We start from the raw sequence: 16,952 nt of genomic DNA, 5'->3' as shown, positions 1-16,952 counted from the left end.
ATGCTAAGGAATGCTGGGAATTGTAGTTTTGTGAGACATTTCACCTTTTCTGTTAGAGAAGTCTGTAGAGAACTACAATTCCCAGAATTCCATAGCATCGAGCCATGGCAAGTTTGAATGTCAAGTATATGGATAGATTTAAAAAAACATTTTTTTTAAAAAAAAATCTGCTATGAATGTGGATTTGGGTAAGCTTTGTGGTGTCTTAATTTGAACCATAGCTCTTTAATTTGTGGATTAATGGTATTGATTTAGCAAACCTTCTTTGAATCCCAGGATAGGTTTGCCTTAGGGTCACCAGAAGTCATTGGAAATGACTTAAAGGCACACAATAACAACAACAATCTGACATAGCATTTGAAGGTTACCTATGGCAGGGGTAAGCAACTGCAGAGAGAGTGGGGATGTTTTTCACCAGTGCATCTGCCTGTTGGGCTGCACTGGCAAACCTAACACAACTGGAAGTGACATGTCTTCATTTCTAGTTTCATTTGAAGCCAATTTTTTGTGCAATTTTAAAAGGTTTGGGGATATGTGGGAGCTTGAGGGGATGTCGGGGCTGTACTGACCCATTTTGATCCCCCCAGCAAAAATGATTTTGGGTCTCTGGGATTGGAAGGGTTCAGAGTTACTTCAGGAGCTGTATGTTGAGACCTGGAGGCCAGTATGCATTCTGTGGGCCTCAGTTTTCCCATTCTGGGACTGTGACTAGGATCCTGAATATCAAGGGATTTTGTACAAATAGAAATCAGTTCATTCCACCTGCCCATCCTGCTCCATCTCTTATGATGATTGGTTGCACCACAGGAAAAGCCTCAGATGTGTTGAGGGGAAGTGGCTAACTTTGAACAGACTGTTCTTGCATCAAGTGTCTCCACCTAAACTTTATTAATTCTCTTCTCCTTACTCCACACTCTGTAGTGCCACATTGTTAAAATTTAACTCCAGCCACATTCTAGAATCTAGATTTTTCTTGAATGTCCATCAGGAAAAGCTTTTCAGAAGGGCATAGGAACTGTAACTGAAGGCCTGTCAATCTTGTTTTGGGATTAAAGTTGATGTACATCAAGTTCTTGGAAAACTCAAACAAGTGTAAAATTGTTGTTTAGGTTAAGAGCCTACATGGAACTCATCTTTATGACAGTTTCAATGACAAATTATGGTGTACATTGATGTTTTATGCCCACATGAAAGAAAATAGCTATCTGCAAGCTAAACATCTTAGGTAAACAATAATGCTGGTTTTGTCAGCACTTTCCAAATCTAATTGCAGTTTTCCTGTTCTCTCTTATTGTCCTGGCCTTTCTTATTTCCTGATAAGGCTTTTTTCACCTTTTCCAGTTTTTGGGACTAATCTTGTCCCCTTCTTCTTTTGGCAACACAAATTCATTTCTCTCTCTCATTATTATTATTATAGGTTCATAGCTATTGTGTAAATACAAAACTCTGTTACCCTCCCAAGTTTTAAGAGCTTTGGGGGAAGGCTTTCTCTCAGTTCCACCACCATCACAGGCGCAGTTGGTGAGGACAAGAGAAAAACCCTTGTTAGTCTGCTCCCAAATTGTGGAACTATCTTCCATGGGGAGGCCTGGTTAGACCCCTCCCTTCTCTCTTAGTGCCGGTAGGTTAACACCTTTTTATACAGGCAAACCTTTGATTGATTTTTAATCATGTGGAAGAAAAGTGGTGTGATGCGCTGTGTTTTTTATCTTGAATGTTTTTAATTATGTAACTTTTAACTATCAGCTTTTTCTTTTTAAATTTTTTTTACCCTTTTTTAGAACATGTAATACAACATTTTAGCTAACGTCTATTTTAAATTATTATAAGCCATCTTGGGACACCATTAGGCTTAGTGATTAAGATGCCAATTCTGACAATCATAAGGTTGGAAGGTTGGCATTTTGAGGCTTCTGACAGCTTAGCAGTGCAAAAGCAATAGCAAGCAGCTAAAGCAGATAAATAGGTACTACTTATGTGGGAAGCTAAACAGCGTTCAGTGCAGTCACGCTGGCCATATAACCATTGGAGTTGTCTTTGGACAACGCTGGCTCTTCGGTTTAGTAACGGGAATGAGCACTTCTCCCTGCAGTAAGTTACGACTAGACAGTCATGTCAAGGGGAAACCCTTACCTTTACTTAAGCCATCTTGGATTCCTTGGTGGAAGAAAGATGGGGAAAACAATTGAATAAATGAAATAAATATGTAATAGCAAAAAGCATATATTACTGATTTTCTGTGTGCTACACTGATTGGCTTATTTGCATATAGCAATGTGGAACATAATTGCAGTTTCAAACAGGAACTCGTTGACTGTGATCAGTAAGTGTCTGCCACCAATATAATTCACATTATATTGAACTGGATACACATTTTATGATATGATAGAGAGGTGTGCAGAAAGTGATTATTTAGGTAAAATTTATGGTGACAACAGATCTGTTGCTGTCAGATCTCTAGAACCAGCACTATTTCTAGGGAATAGAAGTATTTGTGTGCAGCTGCAAAGGAAGAGAGAAACTTCCCTCCTTCTTGCCACCCAGATCTGCTTTTTAAAAGCCACATTTTTCCAAATATGTCTTACGTCTCGTGACACAGACATACTGGAAATAATAATAATAATAAGTTTATTTTGTATAGCGTATACCATTACAAAAAGTAGTTCATATAAAAAAACATATAAACATACTGGAAATAAAATAAGTCGACGCTCCACATTTGTGACTTTGACCTTTGCAGTTTTGATTATTTGCAGATTTGATTAACATGTTATCTCTAGGAATCTCTAGGTCCTCCAGTGCAGTTCTGCCAGAAGTTCACCACAGAGTTGAGGAGGACTTAGAGATTACTAGAGAAAACAGTTCTCTAGGCATTTGTAGGTCCTCCAGTATGATTCAGTGATCACCTTTTGGCAGATGTTGACCATAGAGTTGCTCTGGAAGACCTAGAGATTTCTAGAGAGGTGTTCTCTCAGCTTAAAAAAAGTAGGTTTTTTAAATTGTGATTTCCCCATTCTCACAGGAGTCCTGTGCCTCTAACCCCAGGGAATCAGGTGTATAAAACTGTAGCATAAAACTAGGTGTAGTATAAAACAAGGTGGGGTCAGGAAGTATGGTTGGGACAATTCATATCCCTGTAACAGTGCCTAACTCCTCTGTGGTTTTAGTCTCTCTTTCTCCTGCTTTCTAGGAACTCAGTGTGATTGGAGTTGGATGTGCCAGTTGAGGTTATCTAGTTGCTCTATTAGAGTTTGTAGTTGTAGGGCCACCAAGTTGGAACATTTTAGAAAAGTCAAATCGTAATGTGTATGGAATGCCGATACCAACTCTATTAGGTCAGAAACATAAACGTATTTTTGCAATTGGTCAGCATCTTTGATAGTTTGCTGTGGAAGACTAGGATTTTCTGTGCAGAAGGTTCTTCATACTTAAGCAGAAGAAGTTCAAGAAAAGAGCTTGTAGGTGAGGATACCTAGATTGTTGTCACAGCTATTGAATCTCCTTTTGGCCTAAGTAGATTTTTTCATACTTACCTGCTGCATTATGATATTCAACAGTCATAAACTCTGATTAGAGACAAGAGAGTTTTGTCACACTGAGGGTGTGTGTCTGTCTGTCTGTCAATCCAGTTCATACCATCTGGACCTGAATATGTAACCAGATGCACCTGAATGTGGAAATAGGTGGACTTTTGTTATTAAACAACTAAACTTTTGCAAAAGGAAAGAACAGTGACATGCGCATATCTCAAATGCTGCAGATATATACATTGAGAAAAACGTACAGTTCTAAAATGCACTCAGATAGGCTTTAATGAATTAGTGCCTTTCCTGTAGTTGAGGAGATCTATGGTGGGATGAGCTTGATGGTAGAAAAATAAGAATCTTGATGGTATCTAGCTTGATTGAAAACTGATTACTAATTCAAATACTCAATATAGACAGTATTTGGATAGCTCAAGGAACTAGGATAACATAACCTTATTTCTTTACAAGACTTTGGGCCGATAAAGACAGGCCAAAATAAAGCTGCTTCAGGTCACTTTGGAGGTATGCTCTTTCAATGATGCATATGTCCTAAGAGGCCAGAAGCTGCATCAAAGCTGCACTCTAGTCCTAAGGACTGGAGCATGGCTTTGGTGCGGCTTCCAGACTCTTAGGACGCATGCATAATTGAAAGAGCATACCTCCAAAGTGACCCGAAGCAGCTTTATTTTGTCCTGTCTGTACCAGCCCAATGGTACCAGCGTGGATAAATCAGTGATGATCAGATGTAACAGAACATTATATCATTTAAATTAATAGTGATTTTCATTGTCTTGTATTGCCTGTATTTATTTACCTTTTTGTTTTTCTCATTTTTAAGAATCAGAAAGAAATATTTTGAAGTTAAGTATTTGAAGTTGATGTGAGCCTTAAGGAATCCCAGGATACATTCCTTTATACATGTTACTACTAAGAAGGTTTCACTTCTTGGAGAGGGAATGTGGTTGACTTCAGTTGGCTAGTAATTTACAACCTTAGAATAATAAGAACAGCAATTGATTAAACATTCAAAGCTTACCTGAAGGCTATATGACTAATTAGTTTACCTTTGTGAATGTTGTGACTGCCAAGCCACAAACTGGTAACCTTTTCTGTTTGTTCTGTGGTACTTGTATTATTGCTCCACTGATTTGAAGAAAGACTTTTTTAGATATTCTGAGCTGGTGAAAGAGAACAGTTCAAGAACATTTTTGAAGTCACATTAATCTTCAGTACTAGTCAGTAGTATTGAAAATAATGTGCCAGTTTTTTGCACCATTTTTGTATGCAGGTACGAGTGTATACCTGTATACACAGTCTCATCCAGACTGTCCCAAAACTTGTATTTACAGGGTTTGAGACGTTTTTGAGCCTGTGGGAATTGTAATGTATTTCAAGGTTTAAAATTTAGAATACAAAATTAGTCATATTCACATGAGGCAGAACATTTCTTCTGAGTGTAGGCACACCCCAGTTAACAAAGCCTCTGACAAATAAAACTTTTTAATAGTGTCATTTTATAGCCACCAGTTCCCTTTTCTTCCTCATCCTCTGTCTAGCTGAAAGGTTAAAGCAGTGTTGGCATTAGGAAAAGGGTGAATGACAGCTGGAGAAATACTTCATGCTGGGTTGCAGCAGCAATGAACAATGCAGTAAAGCTGTGCAAGAATGGGATTCTACTCTAATCTATCTTTCTGTGGCTTTGGGTGCCTTGCCTACAAGAGGCAAGGGTAAATAGCAGCTGTCTTCAAAATCTCTTGCTGAGAATTCATGAACAGCAAAGCAGAGAGAAAGGGGGAAGCAGATAAAACAACAACACAGAACCTAGAAATTTGACCACCAACATGAAAAGCATGAGACAAGTACAGGTTGGTGAAAGGAAGAAAAAAAAAGTCTCTAGATGCATTTAGGAAGAAACTTTCAGGCTGTCTCTAGAAAGTTCAGCATCATTTTGCAAGATTCACCTGACCTGATCATTTCATTTCATATGTACATATTGTTAGTTTTGGGTAAAAGGTTTGCTGAGATATGTTGAGTTTCTGTTCTTGTTTCTGATGCAAGAACCCATACCTTGGCTTTCCATGTTATTTCTTCCTCTGGTACCAAATTTTCTGTTCATTACGTAATGACCAGGAACACGTTGATTTTGTTAACTGAGGTATACCTGCATTTGCCATACCTACCCTTTTTGCAAAATAACTAACATGAAAATACGCTGACTGTTATTTCTAGCTGAAATAAACAGTTTATTTCATGCACACAATTAGGAAATTGATATAAACTGAGAAGAAAGACATATGACTTCATTTATTTACTGAAAGGACAAGATGTTGTGCTTTTCTACGTCAGTAACTAAATTGTCTGCTGAGAGAAATGTCCCTCAGAGAAGGGACATTCTTTGTGTCAGCAGCTCTATAAACCAATAGATCATATCACTTCAGTGCTATAGTGATCATGGCAAGCAAATCCCCAAACTTGATGCATCATTTACTGGTTTTTGTATCCACTTTCCTGCTGCAATAGTAGCAGCAATGGTGGTGTATTGGTTATTCTGTCAAATGATGCCAACATGTATTAGGTCATTGGTCAGCAGAACCTTTCTGGTTCTGAGATGGTGAAAAAGTGATCCCACCACATTTCATCTAGTGTGGTAATATAGTTCAGCTAATGCTGTCATCATACTATAACAAAGATGGTTTTCCCATGGTGTGCAAGTCTGCTTGACCAGGTAAATGTCTCTTCAGAGGATATGATATCTTTTCATTGCACTGATATTATTATTATTATTATTATTATTATTATTATTAACCTTTATTTATAAAACACTGTAAATTTACTCAGCGCTGTACATACAACACTTTCATGCCATATTTTCCTGATTTACTCCAGCATATACTGTGGAATGAGCATTGACCTCTGCCAGCCATTCATCAATGATTAGATTCATCCCTGGTGTGTACCATGTTCAAAACTGCTCAAAAGGCATACTTTATGCCTTGAAAGCCAGCCAGTTTATCTATTGACTCTGCACATTGCTCTTGTTTTTCTGATATTGAATCTCAAGTATCTTTTGAATTCACAAAATGTCTTCAGGCTCATCATTGCCGTGAAGTGGCAGTGTGCTAGGTCTTATTGCTGCAGTTCCTTCAAAGCTTCATGTTACTGACAGGAGAAATAGGCCAGAATATGTCTTCCACTCAATGATGTGTAGCAGCCACAGACAAACAACACCCTCAAATTCTTCTGCCTTCCTTCCGCAGTCTACCAGTCCCTATCTGGTAGATGAAGGTGAGGGCTATGGAGGTGGTACACCAAACCCTTGACTCCAGCTGCCTTTGGGGCATTTGGGCAAGAAATAAGCATCTGTAGTTAGTAGTAAAAAATAATGGAACCAGTGTCTAGCATGTGGAGTGGGGGGAGAATTGCCAGTACCCAGCATTAGGCAACCTGAAAAGCAGGTTGAAAAACATATGGTGGGATATTCTCTTCTTAGATTTGTTTGTTTGTTTTAATTCTGATGATGTGACTGAAGCAGTGTTTCCATGTTGGCAATATTTTTCTTTCTCTTTCCCACTTGTCCATCTCATTACCTTGCTTAGTACTTCAGAACATTCACTGTTATGATTTGTCTTATGTAAGTGTTTGCCAGTTGCATTACAGAACCTCTATAGTTATTGCCTGTGCAGTTGCTAGACAGTGATGTGGATTTTTCAGAAAATTTTCACTTGGACATGTAAAAATGGAGCATGCTCTATTTTTGTATGTTTGTTTGATTTCTGAGAGCCAGCATGGTGTAGTTGTTGGAGGGTTGGACTAGATCACTGAGAAACCAGGATTTGAATTCCTGCTTGGCCACTGGGTGACCTTGGGCACATCATATTCTCTCATCCTCCGAGGAAGGCAAGGGCAAACTTCATCAGAACAAATTCTCCCCAAAAAACTCTGTGATAGACATCATAAATTAGAAACAACCTATAAGTGTTTGTGTTGGAAATTTGTTGGGTAGATGGGAAGCATACACCTTCTGGTGTAAATGGTATATTCATAAAAATATGGAACTGTGAAACTGCCTCCCCTGCCCAGTAACATCAGGGCCAGCTGTGCGGCGGAGGAGGAGCCCAGGAGGCTTATAGGCTACCTGTGACTCTTCCTGGAACACCAAGCCCAGCAGCGTTCTTGGAGGTCTACAGACTGTGGAACTGCCTGCCCTGCCCTGGCCCCCTAGGAGCAGACCCACAGCTGACTTTGGGAGGCTCAGAGACCAGTAAGTTCCACCTGGGCTTTTGCACCCTATTCCATCTGGGCTCCTTTTATGAATTCTGAATTTGTTATAGTTGTTTTTTTAATGTAATTGGGACAAATTGTATTTTATACTGTTGCTAAGGTATTTGGATTATGATATATTGTATTCCTATATTTTTTTCCCTGGGTATTATGTTTTGCCTTTAATTCGTATAATATTGTTTTGATTTGAATTTGCGTTGAGAGACTGGGAAAGGGATAATTTATGAACTCCATGTTTTTTGTTTGATTGCTACCTTATTTATATTGTTTATTGTTTTTGTTGTTTTTGTATTGGTTAGGGGATTGAGAAGGGGTTAATTTGTATCTTATGGTAATTTTTTGTATTGTATCTTTTTACTGTTGTTAGCCGCCCGGATTCCCAGTGATTGGGCGGAATACAAATACATCTATATTATTATATTAAAAAAGCAACACTTTTTATGAAAACAATTTTTATTAGAATAATTAGTAAATTGATACGGCATGGACTATCTTTACATTGTTTATTTAAATTTAAAGGATAAAGGCAGTTAATGGTCATACTAGCTTTACCATATGTAATGCCCATTTTTAGAGATCTTCTGGGGAGGTCCTCCTCTCTGCCCCAGAGACAACATGGGGGAGGGCCTTCTCTGTGGCTGCTCCTATTCTCTAGAACATCTTTGACTGGCATCTACTGTACTACCTTTCCATGGGCAGATGAAGGCCTTTTTATTCCAGTAAACCTTTGAGAATTAATTTTAAGGGGGAAAAGATTTGTATAATTTGCTGGACTTTGAATTTTTAAAAATGTTTTATGTTTTTATTGGTTTTAACCTTTATATGGTGTGAATTTTAAGTATGTTTGTTTTAACTGCTCTAAGCTAACCAGAGTCCCACACTGGGAAAAGATGGGATAAATAAATATAGTAGTAGTAGTGATACTAGCAGTAGTAGTAGTAATCTGTTTGCAATATGTTGTGATTGTTATCTATTCCCATTAATTCTCTTTCACTCAAGTCGCAGGGTAGCTTCAGTTTCTCTTGTATGATTTAGTTCGATGTTAGATTGAGATGGTTTGGCATTCATTCACTATTACTAATGAATTTGATGAAACAATTTCTTTTAGAAATGAGAAAAATTCTGTGAAAAATCAAGCCACTGGAATATTTTCATTTTGGAAGATTTTCACCCCACATCACTATCACAATCACGTATACACTCAGTTGTAATAAGGAGACCTTGGTCTGGGGAATTTATCATTAGCTCAAATAGAGGAGTGGTCTCTGTCCTACGTATACAAAGGTAGCAAAGGTAATAGGTCAACAGAGACAAGTTTTATGGAAACTGAATATTGTTTATTATTCATACACACATAGGACAATCATACATTCACACAATCACCCAAGAACTTAGGAATATAGTAAGTTAGTGTTGGATAGATAACACGAGGCCTTCTAATTGGAATATTCACCTGTTTTGCCGGTGCTCCGGGTCCAGATTGATGAAGACTCAGCAACACGGAGGGGAAGGAAGGGGCGGGCGGGGAGTGGATTGGAACTATATCAGAACCAGAGAGACTGCCTGGTCCTAGCGTAGAACAGTGACAAAGATTTGAGGGACCTTAAATAGGCAAAATCTTGCCTCAGGCAAAGAGTTGTTTCCCACATTTCAAAGCAAAACCAAATCTACATATTAAAGACTGCTTGATCTATAGATAGTCTCCAAGGTGAGAATGGTTCTGGCCTGACAAAGCATCCTGGCTATAATTCTGCCCCAAAGGTGTGAATGACTCTTTTCTGTTGGCAGCGCCTATCTGAGCCCTTTGATCTATGTTAGCGTACATGACCTGCCCGTCTTGCAGTGATGGAGAACTCTATGTCATGTATCCCATCAGGCACTCTGCATAGGGTCATCAGAAGAAAAGTCATCCACATTTAGGATTTTAAGGCTCCAATGCTGGTAACATGGTACATATCACTCCTGTGGTCTTGGTAGTGCCTGTAACAGGAGACATTATCCTTGGCATCATAGCAGATCCAGTTGGCAGGCCCCAAAGTTATTCTGCCATTATTCCACCTGGTTGGCCATCACCATAGATACTTGGGTACTTATCATAATCTGTTTGGGTTGCGCCATAGAATTCTCAAGTATTCCTCCTGTTGGCATATTCCCTTCCACCCCGTTCTGAGAGACGAGATCACTGTGGTGTTTCAAAACTATGTGGTGAAAAAGGTTCTAACAGAATGTCAAGGGTGACCATTTCTCTTGTATTTCACCATTCTGAAGAGAGATGGAGGCCTACGTCCTATATTAGACATTTGTGTATTCCTGCATCAGTTAATGAAAGATTGATGATCACACTGTATTCCTGCCTTTTCTTTGTGAGGGTGACTGGTTTGCTTCCATAGACCTTCAGGATGCATACTTCCATATCAGAATTTGCCCACATTTTTAAGTTCCTCTGTTTTGCTATCGAACTGGATCTGTACCAATAGAAGGTCCTGCCCTGGGGCTCTATGGCAGCATTGGTGATCTCTTTCCACAGGACCCAAGGGGTTCAAATTTGCTTTTGCTTGGATGACTGGTTCAGGTGGCATCCTGCAAGCACAAACTCTATACAGACATTCACCAGGCTCTCTTTCTCCTCCAGGATCTGGGTTTCAATATCAACCCAAGAAATCCATCTTAGAGCCAACAAGAGGGATTGATTTCAGTGGTGCAACTTTGGGCTCAATAGCAGCTAGAGCATTCCCTCCATTTGATAGGGCAGAATATGGCAAAAGACTTCTGCCCTATCAAGCCACAGAAGTCATCAAGGACTTTCCAGAAACTTCTTGGCCTCATGACTGTAACAACAGCTGCCACCTACTTGTCATGTCTCAAGTTGTGCCCTTTGCAACACTGATTCACTGTGATCTGTAAAATCTTTGATGTGGCATGTCGTCCAGCCTTCTTCAACCTTCTCGTCTTGACACCACTGATGCATTGATGATGGCATGGGGTACATGTTGCAGCTGTGTGATGGTTCAGGGTCACTGATCCAGACACAAGGCAACCCAACATATCAACACATTGGAACTTTTAGCACTGTTCAACGCCTTCCAAGCATGCAAGAAGTTACTGAGAGGGAGAGTAGTCCAAGCTACATCAGACAGCACTATCACAGTTTGCTATATCAACAAGCAGTCCTGTTCAATTTTGCCATTCATTGTTGGAGCTGGTTTATCATAAGGGGAATCTACCCTGTATCTATTTACTTAGCAGACAAAGACAGTGTGCATGCAGCCACACAGGTGTCCTTGATCACAAATGGTCCCTCTCTCTCTCTGAATGTTCCAGTCGATCACTGCATCATGGGGTATTCCTCAAGTTGATCTGTTTGTTGTGATGGCCAACAGTAAATGCATACTCTTTTGCTCCAGAACAAGTGTGGGAGAATGACTCTCTCAGGAACACATTACAGTGGATCCTTGTTATACGCTGGGGTTTGGTTCCAAGATCCCCCGTGTATAACAAAATCCGTGTATGCTCAAGTCCCATTAAGTATAATGACATAGCAAAATGGTGTCCCTAATGAAAAATGGAACATCAAGGTAAATTTATACTCTTTTGGAACATTTTCAAACCGTGTATGCTTAAATCCGTGTATAAAAAATCCGTGTATAAGAAGGGCCGACTGTACTATTCAATTATTTGGGATATCTTTTGTCAGTGTTGAGAATAATGCCTTGAATTCATTGCAGATGTAAGCTGTTTTATAGGCCTCCAGGAAAGATTTCGCCAGAAATTCTTACAGTTAAAACTGGAAACACTTTTGTACATTTGCCACTTCTCATTCTGAAGACAGCTCCCCAGGTCTGTGTCATGCATTTTTCTGCTGCATCTGAAAGCACAAAGATTATCCTTCTCATTGTTGAAAATATGCCTTGCAGATGTAATGGCTCATCCACCAGTATCTCAGTCTATGGACACCTTATTTACCAGTAGGACAATTAAAAGGTTCATTAAGGGCTTATCACATCTTTGCCCAAATTTGTCACCTCCAACACCTCCATGGTTGCTTTCTTTAGTTCTCTCGTGATTTATGAAATCAACCCTTTCAATCTCTGGCATCAATAGATGAATGTCTTCTCTCAATGCAAGTGGTCTTGTGGCAGTTACTTCTGCACACCGTGTGGGTGAGCTGGCAGCTCTTGCATGAAATGAGCCATTCTTGGTTTCCTATTGTGATAAGGTCTTTCTACATCCTGATATCACCTTCTTACCTAAAGTTGCTTCCCAGTTTCATATTACTGAGGACATACTTTTCCTGACATTTTATCCAAAACTGTCCATTTTCTTTGGCGAGGATGTTAACACTCATTAGACATGCATAGGGCATTAGCTTTTTATATTGAACATTCAGCTTCTTTTCATTTGTCTAACCATCTCTTCATTTGCTATGGCAATAGTAAGAAAGGTCTCTGCACAGCGCCTTTCAGAATGGGCCCTAGAGACTATTTGTCTACCTTGTGACCTGATGCACCAGCTAGTTCCAGCAAGTCTCAAAGCCCACTCCACTAGAGCCGTAGCTTCTTCTGAGGTGCTCTTGTGAGCACAAGAGCTCAGTACCACTACCAACTTTTTGCAACTCAATACTACTTTGGCAAGGAAATACTAGAATATGGTTTCTAGTAGTGTCTGTTGTGCTTTAGACCGCAAAACTAGGAAAAATGATGATAGCTAAAGGATTTCTGTATTCTGTACTGTTGTAACAGTAATTGTTCCTTAACTTGAACTGAAATCCCTCCATCCTCAAATTTCCATAAATTTGTCTATGCTCAACTTAGTGCCATATTATAATCTTTGTCAGTGTTTTCCCCAGTAAACTTATGTCTTATTTTTCTCTTGCCTCCCTTCTGAACTCCAGTGTTGGTTGCACAGCAAGATTAAATCTGTGTCAGGTTATGGTTTTACTTGCTGGTTTACCAGCCACTCACACCATTTGTGATCTTGTGGCAAGCTACTATGCATTTTAATTTTTTTAACAGCCCAGTCATAATATATTATAGGCCAAATAGATAAATATATTGTGTGTTCATATTATTTCGCATCACTGGAATTTCCCTTTACCAAGTTGGAGAAAACGAAAATCTCCATTTGTCAAAACTGTGGTTTGTGTTGTTCTTTACACAGGTGCTGGCTACTAATAGGTGCAAGACTTGGGACCAGTGAAGACCAGTATGAAAAGCCGGCTTCTAGCCAGCTTGGGGGCATGGCCTTGCCTGGTTGCCCACATGGCAGTTGCTTTCTGGGCGCTCAGTGCAGTGTTTAGATGCTGCACACCACCAGAGTGCTGCACACCAACCTAGCTTTTTGCCAGCGCAAAAAGGAGTGGCATTTTGCTGTTTCTTTTCGGGCTGGCAAAAAGGTGGATTGGGGCATGGCGTGTTATTGCTGCAATACAGCTTTTTGAGGGGGCAGCTTGAAGCTGTCCCTTTGCAGTGGTCTGTTCTGCCCCTTAGTGGTATGAGAGGGAGCCCTGGTGGCACAATGGTTAAATGCCACAAGGTTGTGAGCTCAATACCAGCCAGGGGCTCACGATCAACTCACCCTGGCACCCTTCTGAGGTCGCTAAAATGAGTACCCAGATTACACATTGTAAACCACTTAGGGAGTGCTTAAGTGTACTGATAAGCGGTATAGACGTGTACTTCCTATTGTTATTTCTATTAGTTAGGTACTTCAACTGTTACATTATTCTGGTTGTTACCGTGTTTACAACTTCAGTTAAAATATAGCTCTTTATGTACTAATGTATTTTGTTTTTTTAAGTACCTGAGTAATTTGAATATATATTCATAGAAAGTGAGCCTCTTGGTGTGTGTGTGTGTGTGTGTGTGTGTGTGTGTGTATAAAACAGATCTATATATGCTAAAAGGAAAAAACATATTATGGAATAACCTGACTGTAGATATTTCCCCCACTATGTAAAATGTATGAGAATAATCTAATTTTTTATTTGACATGTTGCTTTTGAGATTACATTTGGGATCCTCTGATAAAATGGAAAAAAAAAGGTCCTTGAGATGAAAAGGCAGCCACTGAATTGAGATTTTATTAAAGTTTGTTGCTGGAGTGTAACATATTTGACCTTGCTGGTTTTAGTCATTTAGAAAGGCTTTTCACAATAAACCAATGGCAAGTGTTGAAAGGGATGTTTGTGGACACACACAAATTCAAAGTGTACATAAGTGTTTCCACTTTAATTGTATCCCTGTCAGTTGCACGGTGGCCTTGTTCACATTATATTTTGCTGTGAGACAAAGAGACAACGTTTTATAGACCTCAGTGAAATAAAACAGGATTTCAGTTCAAAAAATAAAATAAAATTGGCAACGGTTTAGAAAAAAAAATGCAGTTCACTCCAATAGAATTGGAAAACCAGTGAGTCCAGAGTGCAGGAGATTCTTCATTTTCAGTTCAAGATGTTGCCATTTGGGTGTCGAATAGACACAAAGGATATGTGTTTTTTAAAGTAAACCATTAGAACGTTACAGAGAGTAGTAAGCAGGATAGATAAACTGCTATAATATGTTGCAGGTATCAGCTATGATGCTACAGCTTATTCAGCCAGGGCAATTGCAGAAGTAGTAATAGGACTGCGGTCGTTATAGCTGAAACATGGGGAGGATGATTTTAAAGCTAAAGCAAGTTTAGCTAGCAAATGTAGGTCCCTATGAGACCTACATTTTTTGAGGGGTGTGCTTGTGGGTTTTGACTCAGGCATCATGGAGATGATAAAGACTCCCATGTTATATCTCTTCCCAAACACTTGTAGTTTTTGCTGCATGAGGTAATGTATGAAATTGGGGCAGCTGCATTGAACAAACATCAGAGCCCATTGGTTGTGCTGATGCATGGAGCTAGTTTATAACTTTGTGGCTCTATAGTAGTAATTGTGCATAGATCATTTGAGCTCACGGATGCCTTAAGAAATGGGATGGAGTGTTTAAATCACTTCAGTGTTGATTTTAAGGAGATAGTGATACATCTTTAATTTGCTTTCCATTGTTATTTTGGCCTAAATCCATTGCTGCATTAGTGCTTCAGCTCTACACAGTCATCTAGAAAAGGTTTTGGGAGGGCATGGAGGGCGCAGGAGGGAGGGGAAATTGCACCCTTCTACTTGTCTGACTGGTAGGGGTCCAGAACTAGATTGTGCCCCAAGTTTACTCCATTTTTATTTCTCCCAGTTTCTTTTTCTTAGATAGCTTTTCTATTGTTGCTCTCTTTTAATTGTGGTATTCTAAAAGCGTACAGTTCAGAGTATTATTTTGTAGCATTTGATATGCTTGGTGAAAATGTAGAGCTCAACTAGAATGTCAAAAAAGTCTGTATGCCTTATGGTTAGATTTACTATAAGCATCTTTGCATAAGGCATCTCTGTCTTCGATGGAGGATTTGGCTGTTTTCCTTTCCCTTTCTTTTCCTAAGGCATTACCTTTGCAGTTATTTAGGAACAAATGCAACAATGTATCTTGGGAGCTATCCTCTTTCTTCAGTCTTTTTATATAAACATACAGATGGATACATGATATCTAACCTAAAAAACTCCTTCTTTCTCCTTGCAAATAGTTTTATATGGAACAACTATATGATTAGACTTTTTTTTTACATAATCCCAGTTGATATATTTTCTAATATGATTATATGTTTTCTCAGTTTGTAAAGATTTATAACATTTAAATATCATCTAACCCCATGGGATGTAATTGCTCCTATGGGAAGAGAGTTGAGAAAGGATTCATTATTGTGCCTCTTCCTTCTGATTCAGTTGCACATATGCCCTTCTGTGCCAGCTGGGAAGCCAGTACATCCACACTGGACTGTTATTTCCTGGAAGTCACTATATCCACACTGGGCTACAGATCACTCTTTTAGAAGTAATGTTGTCAGGAGATGGCATGGGAGGGAGGAATTATACATTCCTCTGGTATAATTCATTCAGTCCTCTGGTGCTTTCATTCATTCCTAGGAATATATAGTGTCAGAGGTTTGCGGAGATCTTTATTTCTAAGAGATATAATAAAGTACGTGCATAATGGTTTGAACGTTAGATTACCATTCTGGAGATGAAGATTTGATTCCCTGCTGGGCTATGAAACCCACTGGGTGACCTTGGGCAAGTCACATGCTCTCAGCCTCATGCGAAGGCAATGGCAAACCTCCTCTGGACAAATCTTGCCAAGAAAACCCCATGATAGATTCACTTTAGGGTTGTCATAAGTCGGAAATGACTTGAAGGCACACAACACACAAAGAGAAATATTAACCTTTTCCTCAAAGTTTATGGTATCTTGAGGTATTTATATTTTGACCTTAACACCAATTGCCCTATATATGTGTAGCCAGGTAGCTAAAGTTACATTGAACTACTCTGAGATAAATAATTTTTTCATCTTTATCCTCTAAATTGGATGACAACCAATGAGGGAGCACAATGCAGTTTAGGGGAAGTTTGCTAAGAACAAGTCAAACATGACACAAAGAGTTAGGCCTAATGAGTGAGTAATGAACAAACAAACAAACAAACAAACAAGCTTCATTTATATACCGCTTCATACCTCCTAAGCAGTGTCTAAGCAGTTTACAACTGTAAGCTAATTTGCCCCCAACAATCTGGGTACTCACTTTAGTGACCTCGGAAGGATGCAAGCCTGAGTCAAGCTTGAGCCCTTTTGCTGGTCTTGAACTCGCAACCTTGTGATTTTGAGTGAGTGGCTGCAGTACAGGCATTTAACCACTGCGCCACCAGGGCTCCTATAATAGACTTGTAGACAAAGAGTATAACACTTTTTATAAATCAGAGGCAAGTAGAAAAATAGGTACCACTTCGGTGGGAAGGTGGCAGCGTTTGGTGCAGTCATGCTGGCCATTTGCCCAAGGTCACCTGATGGGAAAGTGTTTGGTGCAGTCATGCTGGCCACATGACCACTAGAGTAGCCCCAATGCTGGCTCTTTGGCTTAGTAATGGAGATGAGCACCATCCCCTACATTTGGGTACTACTAGACATTTGTGTCAAGGGACTACCTTACCTTTACCTAGTAGAATATATAACAGAAATACCCTGCTGGGTCAGTGCAGTTTATTGGGTTCTAAAATATCCAATAATGATGTTT

The 16,952-nt window shown here is 39.4% G+C and overlaps 1 protein-coding gene across 2 annotated transcripts in view; it reads left to right on the top strand.

Moving 5' to 3' along the window:
* The window catches only part of PDS5B (PDS5 cohesin associated factor B), a 111,531-nt gene that overhangs the window by 16,215 nt on the left and 78,364 nt on the right, over positions 1-16,952 (top strand). The gene's annotated exons all lie outside the window — the stretch shown is intronic.

The sequence above is a fragment of the Sceloporus occidentalis genome, unplaced genomic scaffold, assembly GCF_023333645.1.
Source record: "Sceloporus occidentalis isolate IW3139 unplaced genomic scaffold, rSceOcc1.0.p SCAF_2, whole genome shotgun sequence".
Taxonomy (NCBI): domain Eukaryota; kingdom Metazoa; phylum Chordata; class Lepidosauria; order Squamata; family Phrynosomatidae; genus Sceloporus; species Sceloporus occidentalis.
This window is presented reverse-complemented; position numbering and strand designations above follow the sequence as displayed.